Below are 20,043 nucleotides of genomic sequence, written 5' to 3' on the forward strand. Positions count from 1 at the left end.
TTCTATGGGAGTTACTGGGAGTCCTTCTATGTCACAGGGGTCCATGGTTTCAGTTGGACACGATGTGACAAAAGCTGTTGAAAACTGCAAACATCCACAGACCACATGGCCATATCACCTGGACTAATGTATGACTGCATTCTAGTATCAAGGGGGTCTTGAGCTTGGACTTTGGGAACAATAAACTTAAGGTATCAGGGAAGGAGGCTTGTGCAGAAAAGAAGTGGTAGGAAAACAAAAAAAAGCAATCAGCCTGCAGAGAGAACAGGCTCCAGCGTGTCTGACTGCACCTCGGGGCCCAGGTCCCTGTGGGCCAGCCAGCTACTATTTTGTGTCTTGTTGCCTACCTCCTCAGTGGGTCCTCAATTTGAGGACTCCCCCAGGTCAAGGTTTGCAGCACTTTTACGGGACACACTGAGGCAGCTCTACTTTAAAAAGAAGTTATTTGGAGGGGAGTTACGCCTGGCTGGCTCTGCGTCAGAGGAGCTTATGGCTCTTGTTCTTGGGGTCATGAGTTTAAGCCCCATGTTGGGCATCAAAATTACTTAAATAAATAAATAAATACGTAAATAAATAAATAACTGTAAAAAATAAATAAATAGAAGTTATTTGGATTCTTGCTTATTCACATGTTGGATTAGGTAGTTTGAAACCATTCACTGCTACCAGTTCTATGAAAACAAACAAACCAAAAGTTGCAATGGTTTGCTTCAGATATACACTTTTTAAAAGATTTTTTATTTATTCATTTGAGAGTGAGAGCATGAGCAGGGGGAGGGGCAGAGGGAGAGGGAGAAGCAGGCTCCCTGCTTGCTGTGCAGGGAGTTGGACATGGGGTTTGATCCCAGGACCCTGAGAGCAGGACTGGAGCTGAAGGCAGACACTTAACCGACTGAGACACTCAGGTGCCCCTTTCCGATATACATTTTAAGAATGAGTTTCTTAGGCTGATATTCTACAGGAGAAGGTGGGCTTTTGATTTGGTTATTCTACTACTGACAGCTACCATGCTATTTCTCCAGAGTGAAGAAATGTGACAGGAATAGCACAAGATGATTTTAATTGACCTTTGTTCTGCATCTGACTGTATGGGCCAATCCAGTTATTTATTGCTGCGTGATAAATCATCCCAAAATGTAGTGGCCTAAAACAACAAGTGAGTCAGGAACTGGGAAGGGCTCTCTGCTGGACTATTCTGGCTCAGGGTCTGGTTTGCAGTCCAATGGTGGCTCGACGTGGAGCAGTAGGGTGAGAGGAGCCAGGAGCTGGCCATGCATCTTTCTCTCTTCTTGTAGTCTCCAGCCTATCTATGCGCTCAGCTAGTGTGGGCTTCCTTAAGGTGTAGTAGCTTTGGGAAAGTCAGACAGCTTACTAGCATTCTAGCCAAAAAAGTAGAAGCTGATTTGTTTTTTATGACCTATCTAGCCTTGGAGGTCATGTTTTCTATTAGCATAAAGAGTCACAATTTGAGGGAAGGGAACATAGACTCATAGACCTCATTTCTCCTTGTAAAGAGTCTCAAAGTCACTTTGTAGGAAGGGTATGCTGGATGGATATCCTCTTGAAGACATCTTTGGAAAATATAATCTGCCCTACACACTGACTGTATATAGTTAATAGTTAAGCTATAGCAAACCAACATTTATCCTTGACACTGAAACTTATGTGCAATCTCTCCTTCATACCATCCAGCCAAAGATCTCTAACAAATCAGATGGTAACTTCTAGTATGGGAAATCCGCAGCTATTCTGAGGCCTTCTCTCCTCCCTTCTGTGCTTGAATGACTTAATAACACTTGCTAAACTTCCAAAAAATCTCAGGCATCTACTTCTGTTCTGCCTCATGCTGTAGTCCCTTAGAGCAGGGTGCTCAGGGGTGTGGTGCTTGTGGCTTCCCAGGCTCCCCCGGCTCCCCATGGCAGCTGCACTGGACATCCGTGATTGGCACCTGACATCACTCCAACTGCCTGGGTAAGACACCTTCCGACTGAAGCTCTGGGAGCACACAGCAACATTTCCTAGACGCCCTGCAGCCAGGATCCCACGTGTGACACGTGGGGGGTTCCTCCAGGCACACTTGCAGGAGATTCGAAGGCAGTAGGGACGGGGAGGCTGCACGTATCTGTATCCTATGGTTGCTGTAACAAATTACTACAAACTTAGCAGCTTAAGACAACACACATTTATTATCTTACGGTTCCAGAGATCAGAAGTGTGACATGGGTCCCCCACTGGCTAAACTCAAGGTTTCAGCACACCGTGTTCCCTTCTGGAGGCTTCAGAGAGAGAATCCATTTCGTTGTTTTCCTGGCTTCTGGGGCCACTCACATTCCTGCCGTGTGGCCCCTGGCTTCCATCTTCGAAGCAGGACATGTTATATCTCTCCTAGCCTTCTTCAGTAGCCATATGACCACAGTGGAGAAGCTCCTCCACTTTGAGGGGCCCATGTGATGAGACCCGGCCCACCTAGAGAATCCAGGATAATCTCAAGATACTGGATTTTATTACAGTTGCAAAGTCCCATGTTCGGCGGTTCTGGGGATGAGGATGTGGATATCTTTGGGGAGGTGGACTTTATCTTGCCTGCCGTGCTGTGCTTCTGCTTCTCCATGGTGAGTGCTGGCAAGCAGCCTCCTGGACCACCTGGCTTTTTCTGTGCCAGCTTCCTTACTAGCTGCTTCTTGACCGTGACTGGGGCCAGTGACTTCTCCAATCGGCAGGCAGCTTCTTGATGATTGCTTAGGCAGTGGCTTCATAAGTGACCCAATGGCACAATGTGCCTTTTAAAGTTGTTCTGGAAAGTTCCACCAGGAGTGTGACCCAACACTTTTGTGAGCCATTTTATTTCACATCCTTTCTGCTGAGTGGGTTCTGCTGTCTACACCTGAACCCTGATGCACCTTCTCAGTGCTATCCCTCTGCATGTGTCCCTTTCTCTCTTTTCTAAGCTCTGCTTATTTCTGAGGATGAAGCATCCCTGAGACAACACAACATTAGCTTAGAACTTGGAAATATAAGAATCGTTCCAAAGTGGCCTAAAACCTTATAAACTAGAACCGACAACCTTATAAACTAGAAGTATGGCCTTGCCACTGAAGGGTTACCAGCTGGTAATTGTCCTGGAATCTTCACTTAGAGCACTTAACCTTGAACCTCTGCATACCAGCAGGAAGCCTAGTGTGTGTCACATTAATTAGAAGGTGCAGTTCAAGCCGAGGTGATGTGACTCCAGGCCTTCATATGTAGCAAAAAGCAGGGAAATCCAATGCTATACTGGGAATAACCCTTTGGGAATTGCACTAGCTCCATGAAACTGTCCCTTTGAATTTACTCCTTCCAGCTAGGAGAAGGAAAAAAGCAGGTGTTCTGTTCGTTCATCTGCGTTGCTTTTGTATTTCTAAGGCACCCCCTCCCCCGCCCTGCACTATGCCCCTGCCCTTGCCTCCCATCCAAAAAGCCTCCTAGAGGACAGGAGAGAAGGAAACAAGCTTGAAGAGAATGGGGTCATTGTTCCTTCAGTTCCTTCTGGACAATTTGCTGGAGAAGGAAGAGAGCACCTCTAGGCTAGAGGCAATAAAGATAAGTGGCATATACAAGAAAGAGCTACAGGACATTGTTTGTCTGCACATAGGCTGGTTCTTGGAATGATCACTGTCAGCTTTGTTTTAGCATTCTCAGCATTATTAATAGCCTCGTTTCATAATTGTTCCCAACTGACCTTTGCCAGGCATGCCTCCTCACTGTTCTGAGCTCTCTCACCTTCAGTCTTGGTCTTAAAGCTAAGTCACAGGCAGTTAGCTACTATTTGATGCCTCTTGTTTGCCACAAGCACGTGAGCCCTGAGGATACAGGAACAAGGGAGATGGAGCCTTTGTGTCCTCAGGGAGCTGACATTCTCTCTACTCTTCCCAGAGTGGGGTGAATCTCCCCTTTTCCCTTCCATTCATCTCTACGCCTACAACACCCTCAGGAATGAGATCTCCACCTGCTACTCCGATCACCACCTTCTCCTTCCCCTAACCTAAACCTATGTTCCTTATTTCTAGGGTGACCAGGTAACTTACTGTCCAACCCAGGACATTCTGAGTGAAAGAGGGAGCTATTAATAATTATGCTGCAGCAGCAGATGTACCCAGGACATGTGTGGATAGCACCCTGTTCAACACAAAAGGGTCTTCCCCACTTCTCTTCCAGACTGGGCACTCCCTGGAATCAGTATCTTACACTTTTACATTGAATGAAAAACCTAACTTTGGCCAGATCCCAGAAGAGTGCTCAGTATACTAACAAGTGCTTAAAATGAAAAAAAAAAAAAAAAAATTAGTACTTCCCTACATTACATAATACTGCAGACTTGAACTTCAAATCCACCTCAGAAATAAATATGATTGTTAATCACTATATTATATTTTAGAATGCTAAATGTGTGAAAAATATTCCCTTTGTCTAAGGCTCCTCACTCCTTGGTCTAGCAGAGAGCTCGTTTTGATTTTGTGGAATGTAACACAGACACATTGCATCTCATTTGCTTTCACTGTTTAAAAAAAAATCTAATTTCCTTTTTTAATTAATGTAATGAAGGTGTGAAAATATTCACCTCCACACAGTCCTCATCAGTGTCATGTAAACAATGCACAATAAAATAAATTGGAGTGCTTCTTTTCCTAATGGGTCCAGGGTTTCCTTACTCTGGAGGGTAACCCAGCATCGGGCCATATGTAAAATGATCTTTTCTAGAAAGCCTGCAAAACTCTTGAGAAAAACATCTCTGATTTCTAGGGAATGTTTCCAACTAAATTGGGATGAGTGTACTGTGACCAAAAAAACCCTGGCCATTAACCTAGAGAGGAACTTGGTAGCCGGGAAGAGGATGTGTGGGTGTTTCCAAATTAATTCATCAAAGATAAATGTGTCGAGTGATTTTTTGTTCAGTTGAATAAACTTGAATGCTTCCCTGTAGACAATGGTGAGGTTTTCATTTTCAGGGGTAGAATGTTGTCCCAAGAAACCGCCTGCAAGGATATGACTCCGAAAGTGGAGAGGAATTAAGAGCCAGAGGAGGGCTCCCTCCAGATGAAAGGCAGATACTCTACTTAAAAAAGAAGAAGAAGAAGAAGTGGGGTGCCTAGGTGGCCTAGTTGGCTAAACATCTGCCTTTGGCTAGAGTCATGATCCCAAGGTCCTGGGGTAGAGCCCCTTGCTCAGACTCCTTGCTCAGCAGGGAATCTGCTTCTCTATCTCCCTCTGCCTTCCTCCTGCTCATGCTCCCTTTTCTCTCTGTCTCTCAAATAAATAAAACTGTTAAAGAAAAAGGGGGAGGGGGCGTGTGTATGTGACTCAGTTGGTTAAACTTGGTCGCAGCTCAGGTCTTGATCTCAGGGTGGTGAGTTCAAGCCCCGTGTTGGGCTCCATGCTGGGTGTGGAGCCTACTTAAAAAGAAAAAGAAAGGCCCATAATCGTAATCATTTTCCTTTCTGATTAGATCTTTCTAATAATCACATTGTGGGATGTTTACATGACAACTGCTTTATGACACCATTCCGCGTCCAGATTTGCCCTTGGGGAACCAATTATATGTGCTGCTGGCCTATCTATACCTCCTCTCCCTCCCTCCCTCCCCAATTCCCTTGCTTGTCTGTTTTCAGCTGGTATTCTTTTCTGGTTGAATGGCCACAAACACAAGCTGTCTATCTCCTCTAGCTCATGGAGTTCAGCTTGGCAGATGAACATAACGTTGGTCAAGAAGCTATTCAGAAGCACGAGGCCCTGCTCAGACCACTAGTGCAGAGGAAGCTCAAGTGGAAAGTCAAATCTGCTGTAGCCCCAAGGAGCACCCATTGTGTTCAATAAAATGGACTTTCACTTCTACCACCACTTCCTCCCAAGAAAAGCAAGAAGCTGGTTTTAGACTCCTGACTTATTTTCAGAATGAAAACAAAACAGCTTTATTATTTTTTGCCCCAACCCCCTGAATGCAATGAACAGTAAAATAAAACACTGGTTTGCAAACTCTTCAACCCAAGGGACTATTGTTTGCCTGATCTGATGGATCTGGCCACTTAATTATAAAACGAGCAAGCTGCTCTGCTCACTCTCCGTAACTGCCTTTGTCTGGGTTTTAGTCTCTGACACTGAAAGATGAGCCAATAATCTGTGAATTAAACCAAAATATAACAGAGAAGTGACTCGGTTACATTTAGAAGTCGGCATGTGGTTGGTATCACAGCTGGGCTGTGGGGTTTTACCATAGTAGGGGTGTTTCCATGAAGTGACTCAGATTTAGGGGAGGACACCTGGCAGTCACAGGCAGGGCCCCAAACCCAGGGACTTCAATACTAAAGAGTGGAATTTTTATGCGAGATTAGCTACCAACATGTATAGACATAAATAGCTCCCTCCCAGCCCCTTTGGCTTCTCTAGGTCACCTGTGAAAGGGGATGCGTCTCTTTTCTGCTGGAAGGAATTTAACTTTGCAGTCACCCACAGGAAGGGTTGCCATTTCTGGAATCTGTGTTTGGGTACTCAGAATGCTATGCAAGTCCTTAGTGGATGCTTGCAGTTATTCCTTGCTCTGGCTTAGTATTTCTTTATATTTATACTAAGGATAAAATATGCAAAGGGAAATCTCACACTGGAGTGTCAGAGAAAGAGTGAGGCGACACCAGTTGGTGGGGGGGTCTTTTGGAAAAGCAATATAGGCAGCCTGTGTTTACTGAGCTGATTCTCCAATGGTCCCATTTTCAGATGTTTGGACAACAGACATTTGCTTTACCTTCCCTGAGAAGGGCCAGAATTTGGCAGATTCTCAGCTGAAGGGCAAGCCTAGCAGGAGCACAGGAGGCTTGACCCTGAGGGCTGGGCTGAGAGAAGTGGTGAAGAGGGGGGAGGCCCTCCCCATCCCCACCCTGACTGCTCTTACCCCGCCTAGACACACCCCTGCAATTTGTTCCTACAGAAGGGGAAGGCTACTGGATGCTTCCTAATTAACCGCTGGAGGATAGCCTGGCCATCCTGGTTCCTAGAGGGTTCACGGGGACGCCCCCTGCTTGTGACAGCCGCGGAAACAGAGAGATGAAGACAATGCCGGGATCATGTGTATGCTCCTGGCTGAACTGGCCCAAGGAGGCTGAGAGGAAGGGGGTGAATAAGCGAGTACGGGGCGGGGGGGAGGGGAGGAGACGAGGCACCTTCTCAGAGCCAGAGAAACCGAAGAGAAAACAAAAAGGAAGAAATGATTGCGTGTCCGGTAACAAAGGGGCAGATGCGGACCCCAGGTGCCCAGCCCAGTCCCCTAGAGAGGGCCAACCGCTGGTGCTCTGGGAATGGGGGCAATGGTTGGTCGCTGTCCTAGGATTCCAACCAGGTGCCTGGATCTGAGCGTGCAGAAGGAGGGAGCAGGAGGAAAGACGGCCCCCACGTTTCCTGAGACTGTCATGAGCCCCACAATCAAAAGCTTAAGCACTTCCCCTGGGTCACTCCAGCAACGCGTACGTTTGCGTGTCCCCGGGACGAGAGCCTCGTAAGCCGCCAGACCCCTCTGCAATCCCCGCTCCCCCCAGCAGCCCGGCTCCCTCGGTTTTCCACCGGCTCTGCTGGCCCTCGGGGCGCTGCCACTTGGCACCAGGGATCGCAGGGCGCCGCTGCCACCTTCACATCTGGATGGCCAAGGCTCGCGCAATTCCAGGGAGCACTCGCTCCGCTGTGAACGGACTTGCTCTCTCTGCCCCCCGCGCCCTGGGAGGAGGCGAGGAGGCCACAGCCTCTCGTGGTGACACGAGACCCCTCCCAAGGCACAGAAACTTGCGGGGTGCTCCCGTCCTTGGGTCCTTGGGTGCATCGTCCCTCCCCCCCCCATCCTTACAGACACTGGCCGGCGTCCGCCCGCCTCTTCTCTCCATTGTCATCTCGCCCCCCGCCCCCCCACCTGCGTGGATTTCAGACACGCGGGGAAGAGGCTGGTTCACAGCCAAGTCTCCGGGCAAGGCGAGACCCTGGAGCCCAGGCTCCTGCCCTAGCGGGACCCGGCACCCGAGAACAATGCCGGAGGTCGCTGGGGGGACAGCAGGCCGCCGCCCCCCCCCCCACGCCCGGGAGCACGGGTGGTCGCACCGGTGCGCGTGTGCCCCGGGGCCGCCCCGGGACCCCCGCTCCCCATCCCGCCCGGGCACGACCGACCGCGGGCTCCTCACCACGTCGCGCCCCGTCCCTCGGCGCTCCCGGGCGCCCCCCAGCTCACCGCCTGCACAAGTGCGTGTCCCTTTCGGCGCGGCAACTTGGCGGCCCTCCCCTGTGGGCACCCGCGCGGAGCCTCCGGGGCGCAGGACGCCGAGGGCGCGCGGCCCCACGGCTCCGAACCTGCAACCTCGCCCCCGCCCAGGACGCCCCTCACCCGGGCTGCAGGCGGAATCGGTAGCGAAACAAGGACGCACGAAGGTGCACGTACCTAGAGACGAAGGCTCCTCGGCATGATAAGGGGACACTTGGGCTGTCCGGCGAGTACAAGCCTCCGTGCCCAGGCTGTTCCCGGCAGCCGGGCCCCGGCGTTGCAGACAGCCGAGCTCGGGGGGAGGGGACAGAGGCCGCGGGGCGCAGCAGGGTCCCCGCGCAGACCCCGGCCGCCCTCCCGAGTCCGCTCGCGGCAGCTGGGGGTGGGGGGGCAGCGGCAGGGCCGGCGGAGCCGAGGGGAGCGCGCGGGCGGGGGCGGGGGCGGGGGGCGCGGCGCGGGGGCGGGGGCGGGGGGGGCTGCGGAGACAGCTGCCCGGCTCCCGAGGCTGCCTGTGCGCTCGGCCTCCAGCTGACCGCGGGCGCGCCCGGACCCTCGGCCCCAGCCGCGCCGCAGCTTCCGAGTTATCCGCGGAATTCGCGCTGGGGGTAGAGTGCCCTGGAGGGAGAGGCCAGGGGAGTCCACCAAGACGGGGGATTTGGAAGAGAGGCTCTGCCTTGGAAACCTTGCGCGGGGGCGGCGGCGGTGTGTGCGCGCATGTGTGCGTGCGTGTGTGTGTGTGTGTGTGTGTGCGAGTGTGTGTGCGCGCGCGCGCGTGTAGTTGGGGATGGGGTGAAATTCGTTGTTCAAGGCAAGAGTTGTGCTGGAAAGCACCCCTGGGGAGATCTGCTTTGTGCGGGCACTCCACTAGAGCCCGTTTGGGTGGACAGATCTCGGAATGATAGGGAGAAACGGTTGGGGTGTGTGTGTGTGTGTGTGTGTGTGTGTGTGTGTGTGGTTTTTTTGTTTGGTTTTGGTTTGGTTTTAGTGGATTTGAGCTATACAGAAAGCTTTTCTTTGGGAAAGTGTGGGTCTGACAACACATCCCATCAAGGGTCTTTTGGATGGACACTGTATGAGACTGGGAATCCTTAAGGACCCGCGGACAAGGTCTCTGTCACCTGCTTAGACAGAGAATGTCTGTCTGTCTGCTCTGCTTGGGTTTCCTAATCTATAAAGCCACCAAACTGAATAAACTGTGTATTTAGGATATGTTAAATAAAACGGTACTGTGAATATATCTTCCCACCCTCCACAATGACCCAGCTTGGGATTCTGTAACTGTGTGAGTGGACTGGTAAGAATTGATGAACTTGGACAATGACCCAAAGGGAACATTACAGGAGGCTGTGGCAACACGGGAACACCTGTATCCACTTGTGGCGGGGGACGGTCGGCATCCTCAGCCCCTGAATATGAACAGCTAAAAACATAGCCTGAACAACTAGTGAGTCACAACCCGCCTAAGGATACAACAGGAGCAGAGAGTGCTTTATGTGTTAGAAAGACCTCCCAGAGCAAGCCCCGGTCTCTGCTTGAGACCAGGAAGGGCAGCATGAGTGAGTGCCCTAACAGTCTGAGCCCCTGGTTTTTCAAGACAGCACCTCTCTTTGCCCTCCTTTTAATTTACAAAATTGTTTCTCAGTCTTCCCATGCAAGCATGCCTTTCAGAGGAGAAAATGTGTCAACCATATGATAGGAACATTCCAGGCTGCATGGCCAGTTATTCTTCATATGTTTTCAGTATTGGTATTCTTGTCAATTCGTCAGTCCCTGGTGAGGTTGGTTGGCTTGAGCCAGGCCTTGCTATGCTGAACACTACAGTTCATGGGCTGTCTTCTTATAACCTTGGCTTTGGAGCAGATACTTCATGAGTATGGGATCATTTATTCCTGAGTATAATTCTGCAGTCGGCGTTATTACTCCCATAATGGATGGGAAAACTGAGATTCAAGAGTGACAATGTAACTTGTCCATGGTGTTCTTTTGAACAGCTACATTTGTGACCATTTGCTACACAGGAATAGATAACCAATACAGAAAGCTTCCTCTTTTAGACTATAAATACATTGTGGTCACCCTCCTGCTTAAAACCCTGCATTCCCCATTTATTGGAGAATAAATCCAAACTTCATTTTAATGCTCCAAAGCCCTTCTGGCCTCTTGAGGACCCGCTTCCTCCTCTTTTTTTTTTTTTTAATTTTTATTTATTTATGATAGTCACACACACATACACACACACACAGAGAGAGAGAGAGAGAGAGAGAGGCAGAGACATAGGCAGAGGGAGAAGCAGGCTCCATGCACCGGGAGCCCGACGTGGGATTCGATCCCAGGTCTCCAGGATCGCGCCCTGGGCCAAAGGCAGGCGCTAAACCGCTGCGCCACCCAGGGATCCCATTCCTCCTCTTACTAAGCTCTGACCACGGGGGCTTTCTTTCAATTCTGTAAACATGTGAAGAGAGGTCTTCCTTGGCCACCCTCACCATTGAGTATACCCTTCCCAAAAGTTATTCTTTTTCAAAACCCTACGTCTTTTAGAGCACTAATTGTAAATTGTAATGGTCTTTTTTTTTTTTTGCCTTTTTGCCTTTTTGCCTTTTTGCCTTTTTTGCTTGTTTCTTGTCTCTCTTTCCCTGGACCATGAGATCAGACAGGCAGAGACCTTTTCTGTCTTTAGATACTGTATCCCCAGCACAGGGCAAGGAGTAAGTATCTACCTACTGAGTGAAAGATGAATGAATCCCTCTGTGTGGTTCTAGAGCATTCTTTCTTACTTGATCCTTTTCTTCCCTTGTCAACCCCACCCCCAGCCATTATCCATCTGCATCGCCTTTGCCCATTTCCCAATATGGGAAATTCATCAAGACCCAGTTTAAATACTCTAGGCTATATCTGTTTTTCCCAGACCCCTTGCCCTGCTCTCCTCAGAACCGTTAGAACATCTTAAATCGGGATCCCTGGGTGGCACAGTGGTTTGGCGCCTGCCTTTGGCCCAGGGCGCGATCCTGGAGACCCCAGATCGAATCCCACGTCGGGCTCCCGGTGCATGAAGCCTGCTTCTCCCTCTGCCTCTCTCTCTCTCTCTCTCTCTGTGACTATCATAAATAAATAAAAAAAAATAAAAAAAAAAAAAAAGAACATCTTAAATCTGTTTACCTTACTCTGGAGAAGGAGACCTGGAGAGAAGCACAGATATGCAGTAGAAATTTTGGAAGAAAGGGGTAAAGAGCTACCGCAGATTAGCATCAGTGCAAGGAGGGCCATGTAGAAAAATCCTGGAGGGAGAAGCAGGGCCTAATAATCACCCTGGAGGATGGTAGACTTTCCATTTCCCACTGTATTAGCCTCGAGGGGCTGCTCTAAAGAATACCACAGACTGGGTAGCCTACGGAACAGACACTTATTTTCTCACAGTGCTGGGAGCTGGAAATCCAGGAACAACGTTCTGGCTGCCTTTGTTTCTGGTGAGGGCTCTCTTTCCAGCTTGGCTTGCCAGTGGCCTTCTTGCTACATCCTCACCCAGTGTTTCCCAGTGCACGTGCATAAGGAGAGGGAGTGAGCTCTCTGGTGGCAGCTCTCTTACAAGGACACTAATCCTAGGGCCTCCGGGCCCCACCCTCATGACCTCATTTAACCTTAATTGCTTCCCTACTCCAAATATAGCTGGACTGGGAGTGAGGGCTCTAACATATGAATTTGCAGAAATGCAAACATTTGTTTGCATCCCCAGCACCCACCTTCCCAATTCCACTGCCTTCTGGATGAGGAACGGGATCTGCTGTAGACCTCATCTGAATTTTATGGGAGGGAGGGTGGAGGATTTCATAAGGATCATAGATGATGCCTGGTGCTTTGCTTTACAGACACTGTCTCACCTAAGTCTACTACAATCCCTCTTTTCTTTTCTTCAAAGATTTTTATTTATTTGCAGAGATAGTGCGCAGGAGTAGAAGAAGGGGCAGAGGGAAAAGTAGACACCTCACTGAGCAGAAAGCCTGATGCAGGACTTGATCCCTGGACCCTGAGATCATGACCTGAGCCAAAGGCAGATGCTTAGCCAACTGAACCACCCAGATGCTCTACAATCCCTCTTTCGATTACTGTCCCCACTGGAAAGATAAGAAAACTGATGCTGTCATAGGTTGACAACGTAACGTGTTCATGATCACCGAGATGAAGCTGTTACTCAAAGTCAGAGATGATAAACATTTAAGGCTCTGTTTGCTATAGTACATTCCATTTCCTGGCCTCAGTTTCCCCCATTGGGTTTGGGATATCTTGCTGAGGCTTGGGTAGGAGTATGGGGGCAGGGGTGTGTGCACACAGTGCTGGAGGCCAGGGGACTGAGACAGGCAGGGAGTGGCTCCCAGGCTTCCTGTGAGCTTGCCTCAGTGTCTCAGCCTCAGGATTAAGCTCTAAACAGGAATGAGGTGGCAATGGTAAGTCAGCCAATCCTCCTTGAGCTTTTCCCTCAGGAAAGGAGCATGTAGGGGATACAAGGTGAATACCTAGCAGGGGCTCATTTCCCTCCCTGAACTGGCACCTGGCACAAGGATCCATCCGGAGTGACTTTCTAGACCTTGCCAGTCTCAATAGAGACCCTGCCCTGAGATCAGGTCCATGTACGAGCGAGGGATGGGGCAACACGGACCCCCATAACCAGGACACAATCCTTAGCAGCGTGTCTAGTCCCAATCCCAGAGCCCAGGGTTACACAACCAGAGTCAGCACTAGAACCAAGATCTCCAGGTGCTTAATCCAGAGGACTTCACACTGCTCCTCAAATTACTGCCCCTGCTGTTGTCACCCAAGTCTCCATCCTTGAGTGATTATTTCCCCCCGTCACCTCGCTCTCTGTTATAATACCATGTCCTTCTTTCTAGGTCCCTACTATTGCCTAACCAGGTTTCTTCTTTCTCAAAATTTCCCTGGGCCAGGCATATGGAGACACCTTGGCTGAGCCCTTGTAACCTCATGCAGGGAAACAATGAGGCCCAGAGCCTGTCAGGCATGGGGCAGAGTGTGAGGTGGTAGGGGATGCAGAAGGTGCAGGTATTAGAGACAACTCTGCTGGTTGTGAGATTTTATGTCACCGAGTGGGAAGACATGGTTCTCCCAAAGGAGAAAGAGTGTAATACAAGTCCCCCTGACCCTCCTCCCCAGATTCCAGTCTTAGTTGAAAACACTCCAAGGTAGTGACGTTATTACAACCAAGGGCAGGAGACATAGAGGAAAACATGAAAGTCATGTAACTCATCTCACAGAGCCTGGCATGAGGACAGCCGTACATAACCGAGGTGGGTTTTAAGAAAGAGGAAGTACTATGGTGCTGTGGGAACTGTGATTATTTCTGGTTCCATATAACAGGGTGTTTGAACCTCAGCAGCACTGAAGATGCTCTCTTTCAGTAACAGAATTTTATCCGGCTTTTCTTGCATGGGGATTTATTTAAGCCTGTTTGGGGTTGGCATTGGCCAAGTCAGCCCGCTTGTTCTTTCTGTAGGAGTAGAAGAAGGGGCAATTGATCCTAGTAAATATGCAGTTCCTTAGTGGCAAACAGAAGAGCATCCAAAATGCAACCCATTTATTTTTCTGATTTAGATTTCTTCTATTTAAAGATTTAAATATTTAATACAGACCTTGGAACGTGCCTGAAGACCCACTGCTGTCACAAAGCAGAACTGATGGAAGGTCTCAGATTTGCTTAGATCTAGTGACCCCTATTCATTTATATTTCTATATATTCCTTCTGCCCATGATGCTAGCACATTCTGGCTTCTACTCTTGGTCTAGTGGACTAGTCCTAGGGGTGGCCAGATACAACTGAGATCTAATCTCTTTTCCTAACTATGATGCTTAATATCCATATGGATACCAGATCTAACATCCTGATTTTGAAATTCCTTCTGTACTCTTATGACCTTCCTCTATAGGCATTCGGCCACCCAAGTGCACGGCCAGACCATGGCTTGGAATGCGGCCAGCTCTAAGATTCTTGAACCCTTTCCTTGTACTGTAACTCTTTATCCTCCACCTTGCTTACATCTGCTGAATTCTTTCTTCCCTTTGCTGCTCTGACCAATCTTTCTCTATTTCTTCTTATTTTTAATTTTCTGACTTATGAAGCGCAAAAGGATCACTCAGAGAAGGAGTTTACAATGCAGACCTTTTTTTTTTTTTTTTTAAGATTTTGTTTATTTATTCATGGGAGACACACAGAGAGAGGCAGAGACATAGGCAGAGGGAGCCTGATGTGGGACTCGATCCCAGGACAGGATCATGACCTGAGCCAAAGGCTCAGGACACTGAGCCACCCAGGTGTCCCTAAAATGCAGATCTTGAGTCACCTTTTCTGCCACTCTAAGTCAGTCATTTTAACAAGCACGCTGACAGGTCTGGCACATTTGTCTCAGAAGGTACTTTGGGAAACGCTGGTCTAGATATCATCCAAAGAGGTGCCCAGCCCACTTGGCACTCCAATGCTGCTCCATAAGCCTTTTCAGCACACCCCAGCACCTGCACTTCTGGCTCTAGGTTTAGCTCTTTTGGCTACACTCAGTGTCCAAGGAACAGCCCTGTACACAGTCTCTGATTTGCAGACACTTGGGTTCTATTTTGGTTCTGCCAATAGAAAACTCAGGGCAAATCTCTACCTTTGAAATCTGTGTCCTCACCTGTCAAATGAAGGGTTTGGACAACTTGATTGCCAAGCGTCCTTTGACTCTGACATTTGACAATTCCTGCCTCCACCAGTTTTGTTCAGGCCATTATCACTGCCTGGAAATTCTCTGCTGAGAATTGCCCATTGCTTTTTCTCTGACCTCTGATGTTGGTCTCTAGAAACCCTGCACAGCCAATGAAGCTCTGGTCAAACACTAACTCTTTCATGATGCCTTCCTTGGCCTGCCATGCTCTCCCTGCACTCTCCTATAACTGCCATGTCCCCCTAAGTACAGACCCAGTCCCGTAATTTCCTTCTGTCACAGATACTTGGTATACTTCTCCTCTTTAGTGTATATGTTCCTTGATATCAGAAACTATGCTTAGTGCCACTGACAGTAATGGAAGTTTTATATTAAAGAGTGTAGAGGATAGTCTGCAAATATTGGCTAAATGAGGAATGAGAGCATATCACGTGCCCTGCTGGCTTCTGCCATCTTTTCCCCTGGAAAAAGAGCATAACATGCCTGCATTGATTGACATCAGAGCTGTATGTACAGAAGTATGTTTCAACTTGACAGATGACAGCTGGGTCCTGCTTACTGCTTGCTGAGCTGCTGAGAGCAAGACCTCATTTTCCTTTGCCTGTGCCTGGTGCTGATGATAAGGTTCTCAAGGGAGTAGACATCTCAGGCTGTGGCTTCCTCACCATTGTCACACTATCTGCTTGCACAATGGGAAATGTGTTTGGCCAACACACTTAGCATTTTAGCGTGTCCCAGGAATGAATGTCTCAGGGATGCTGAAATCAGGCCTATCTACTTGAACAAATGATCCCCGTCCTAAACCCCACCTCCACCCCCACTTCCAGTTTCTACACTGAGGGACCTGGAAGACTACATGGGTAAAAGATAGTCCGCAAGAGGTTCAAAGCTGGCAGGAAACAAAATATGCCTTAAACGCTGCCAACAATCCCCATCTATTCAGAAACTTGAGATTGGATTGCTCATACATTATTATTACACTACAGGGAGAGGTCATTTTCTGTACTATCGTTTGGAGCAGCAGTTCCCAATTTTTTGGTCTCAAGACCTATGACACAATAACATAATCTAGACTAGCTATTTGATTTTTCATGTAACAGGTACATGTGAGATATATATATATATGTGTATATATATATCTCATATAATCTAGACTGAACTCTTTTACACTTAAAAAAATTATTAAGGACCTTTGGGAGTATACTCCCAGACACCCCCTTTTGGAACTGATAAAAGAGTGTTGGGAAGCCTCCGAGGTCCTTAGGCCACATGCTGGGAAGTTCTGACCTACTCTGATAAACCCGCAGAATGTTAACTTTGCAAATCCCTATAGCTTATGAACCTTTAAGGCTGAAGGTAAATGGCATAAGTTTAATTCACAAAATATTATTGCAGATGCTAAAATAACTATAGATTTTAAAATGACCATAGGGACTCCAGGGTGGCTCAGTGGTTGAACACCTGTCTTCAGCTCAGGTGAAGGGATCAGAGTCCTGGGATCATCTCCCATAACCCCCACCCCCACTCTCCCGGGAGCCTACTTCTCCCTCTGCCTGTGTCTCTTATGAATAAATAAATAAAATCTTTTAAAAAATTAAAATACAATCATTAAAAATGATTGTAGAAGTAACTGGAAACAGGATATATGTGTAAATACAATGCTTGGTACTTGATAGGTTATAAATTGACTTTGGCTTTATAGTAAATCCATTCCCTTTCCCTCATCAACAGCAGACACATGAAAGAAGAGATTTGTCTGTAGGAATCTCCAAGGTGACTTATTTATACTGTGTCCCCAGGCCTGATGCAGTCCCTGGCTAGCAGGCTAGTCTGCATGACCCCTCCTGTCCATCCTCCAGCTTCCTGTCTCTGTCCTCTGCCCCTGGGGCTACGCTGCCCTGTGATGCCTGGTGGGGTTTTGCCAGTGGGAGCCCAAACAGGGCACAGGTAAAAGGGAAGGGAATGAGGCGAGGATATCCATTCCTCGGTCTGCCCTGGGAGGTCATGCTGGGCTTGCTACATCCCCTTTTAAAAGATAACAGCTTCCCTGTGGTAGCCCTCTGTGCCTCCATCCTGTCGGTTCTAACAACCTCTTTCTCTTCCATCTTCTGGATCCCAGAGTGACCCCACAGAGCCAGGCCCTCTGGCTCTCCTATACTCCACCTACACCTTTGTAAGCCATCTCTTTGTACAGAAAGCTCCCTTGAATTATTCTATGTGGAGGGAGCCATCAGTTTCCTGATAATACTTGATCAATACACATTAATAGCCACCCATTGATTATTGAAAAAATGCAAAATCTGCTTCTCTTCAGTCATTCATATTTTAAAACTCTTCTTTAGGTAACTCTTCACTGTTTTTGTTTTTTTTCTCTCTCTTTTAAAAGATTTTATGTATTTATTTATTTTAGAGAGGGAGCGAGCAGGGAGGAGCAGAGGGAGAGGGAGAGAATCCCCAGCAGACTGCCACTGAGTGCAGAGCCTGATGTGACGCTCAAACTCATGACCCTGAGATCAGGGCCCCGAGCCAAAACCAAAAGTTGGAAGCCTAACCAGCTGAACCCCCCAGATGCCCCTGCTTCTCTTTCTATTTTAGACCAGGGCCATTGTTGCACACAATCCAGCTCTATCCCTTTCCTTCTTACGTCCTCCTGATTACACCGTCTTCCCAAACATCAGTCCCTGCCTAATTCAAAAGATCGAGACTATTAAATTCAGGAGGTGACTTTAGAAGGTATCCCAGGCCCAGAAGCCACATTACTGAACACTTTGTGGCTGGTTGTGAAGCCTCACCATCTTCATGGATGTTATGTTGGAGTCCAATTCAGTCTGAAACAGGAGTCTGCGAGGTGAAGTGATCTGTCACTACTAATCAAGTGAGGCTAGAAGTGAGAGCGAGCTGCAGAGCTCAGTGACAGCTCCATGCACAGGAGGATACCCTGGAACTGGGCGTGGGCTCCTGGGGCTGAGCCCTTCCCTGTGTAGCTGCTGGGGTCCCACTCTGGTGTGGGGACCAGCTGCAGGGCGGGCAGGCTCATGGCCCCTCCCCGAGGCCTGGAAACCACGAGCTACCCTCCTAGTTTCAGGGTCTGGGCCTTTCTTCCTAAATCCCCACTTCACAGCCTCCACCCCCAACTCCACAGACATTTTATGCAAAATCGGTACACTGGAGACAACATCCCTCTTGCTCCCCACTCCCCACCCCTTTTGCTTGGCAGAGGAGACAGTGGAAATCTGACTCCCCAGGCACAGCTTGCTCAACCCACAAAGCCTTCTTTGGTAGTGTGGCACCAGGCCTAGCCCCGTTTCCCGATGTTCCCTCTCTGCTCTCACGTAGTCCATGAGAGGACTCTGGCAGCTTTGGGCGGGAGCTGTGACAACGGGACAGGACGCTGTCACCCTCCATAATTAGCCAGGCAGTGAGGCTGTTGTAATATCCCTGGTTGATGGTGCTCTTGAACCTAATAAATTATTCACGCCACCGAAGTGTAATTGGCTGTCACATTCGAAATAGGTCATTCACACTCAGGCTGCTGGAGGTGAAGACTTCACAGCAACGGTAGCAAATCCACGTGCTTTGGTTTAAGCAAATCTCCAGAGAAAGTGGCTGCTCCAAGCAATCTCCCATTAAATAGCTTTCATCGGATCCTGCTTATGTTTTCATTAGCGGCAGCAGGCCGAGGCTGGAACAGCTGTCTGCTGGCAGGCTTCCATGTGGGGGTGGGGGTGGGGGTGGGGGGTTGGAAGGCTTTGTTCAGCCTCTTCCATCACTGACCCTTCCTCTACGAGTCTCAAAGGGCTCCCTGAGGAAGAAAAATGTGAACATCTGCTCTCGTTTGTTCTTTGCACCCAAGACAGTGGCCAAGTCAGTATGAGGACGGAACCACTGGGCACCGGCAGGTTTTAGAAGCGTGAGTGTACACAGGCTTCTCTGAGAAGTGCCTCTCAGCCCTGGGCACCACGTTCAAAGAGGAATTCAAGGTCAACAGCTGTGGCCGCGTGCCCCTGCGTTTCACATCCTAATCCACAGACGTTCGGCCCTCTTCACTGCTCAGAATACACTTGCCCTCTTGTCGGCAAAGATGTATTATTCAACTCAAGTGCCTGCTGGAATACAAATATTTGACTGGCTATTTTAGTGTTTGGAGAGTTACGTGTTAATATGTTCTTTTAATGGGTTTTGAGGATACCCAAGATTATCTTACAGGAGGAAGAGCAGTTTTCCCCAGGATTAGAATAAAGAAAAGTGGTTGAAGACATAGCTTGAGGGATTTGTGTTAAAATAAAAGTGAATGAGCTGATTGCTAGCTCTTGATGTTAAATGGATGTGGAACAGAAAAGCTGATAAATCTACTTGGGGAAGGGAAAGATGGGAAGCAGTTTAGCAAGTGGACTGACCCCTTGCCTGCCTTCTGTTAGGAAGATAAATCGAAAACCTCTGTAGGTCTCTTCCAGTGGAGATTCTATGAGTGTACAGCCTTGGAGCCAAAGGGCAAGAAATGCAAGAATTTTTACTTGGTGAGCATAGCACCCAATGCAAGAGGCGACGTGAAGATGGAGAGCCATGGATGCTCTTCCACGACTATCAGATTTATCACAATGGTTCTGCCAAAGATATCAAGCTCTCTTCTTCAAATGGGCACCTACAAGAAGCCTGCCCTGCTCATCCAGTCCTTCCCCTCTGCTCTTTCTCTTGATCTCCCTTTAGTGTTCATAAACACTAGGGAACAGCTCACATAAGTCATACAGCCCAGTCTCCATCAGCTAGTGATGAATCTATGAGCAATTTTCACTTGTGTACATGCTGCTCGATCATCAACTGTTGCCACAGATGTTTCCTAAGTGCCCACTGTTGTGCGTGCTTGGAATGGGACTCCATGAAGTCAGCCACTGTGTATATCTAGACTGTAAACAGAACTGTCCCAAACTGGACTCCTGATTACCCATCATGGCCATACTCGGCCCCACCTCCAAGCCCTCTCCTCCAGTAGCCCTCCACATCTCAGAAAAGAACCACATCGTCCTTCCAGATGCTTAGGCCAAAGGCTTGGAGTTATCCTTGGCAATTCCTCCC

General features: G+C 48.6%; 1 protein-coding gene across 7 annotated transcripts in view; it reads right to left on the minus strand.

The window, feature by feature from the left end:
* The window catches only part of RIPOR2 (RHO family interacting cell polarization regulator 2), a 219,586-nt gene that overhangs the window by 82,960 nt on the left and 116,583 nt on the right, over nt 1-20,043 (minus strand). For 3 of the 7 annotated variants that reach the window (XM_035710589.2, XM_049105878.1, XM_049105884.1), the window contains exon 1: nt 8,444-8,683. The exons of 2 other annotated variants lie outside the window; for them this stretch is intronic. The gene's annotated coding sequence lies outside the window, so the exon portion shown is untranslated. Of the gene's footprint in view, nt 1-8,189; nt 8,329-8,443; nt 8,684-20,043 lie in introns of those variants that run through there. 2 more of the 7 variants (XM_049105883.1, XM_049105882.1) reach the window with 2 other exon arrangements.

The sequence above is a fragment of the Canis lupus genome, chromosome 35, assembly GCF_003254725.2.
Source record: "Canis lupus dingo isolate Sandy chromosome 35, ASM325472v2, whole genome shotgun sequence".
NCBI classification, from domain to species: Eukaryota; Metazoa; Chordata; class Mammalia; order Carnivora; family Canidae; genus Canis; species Canis lupus.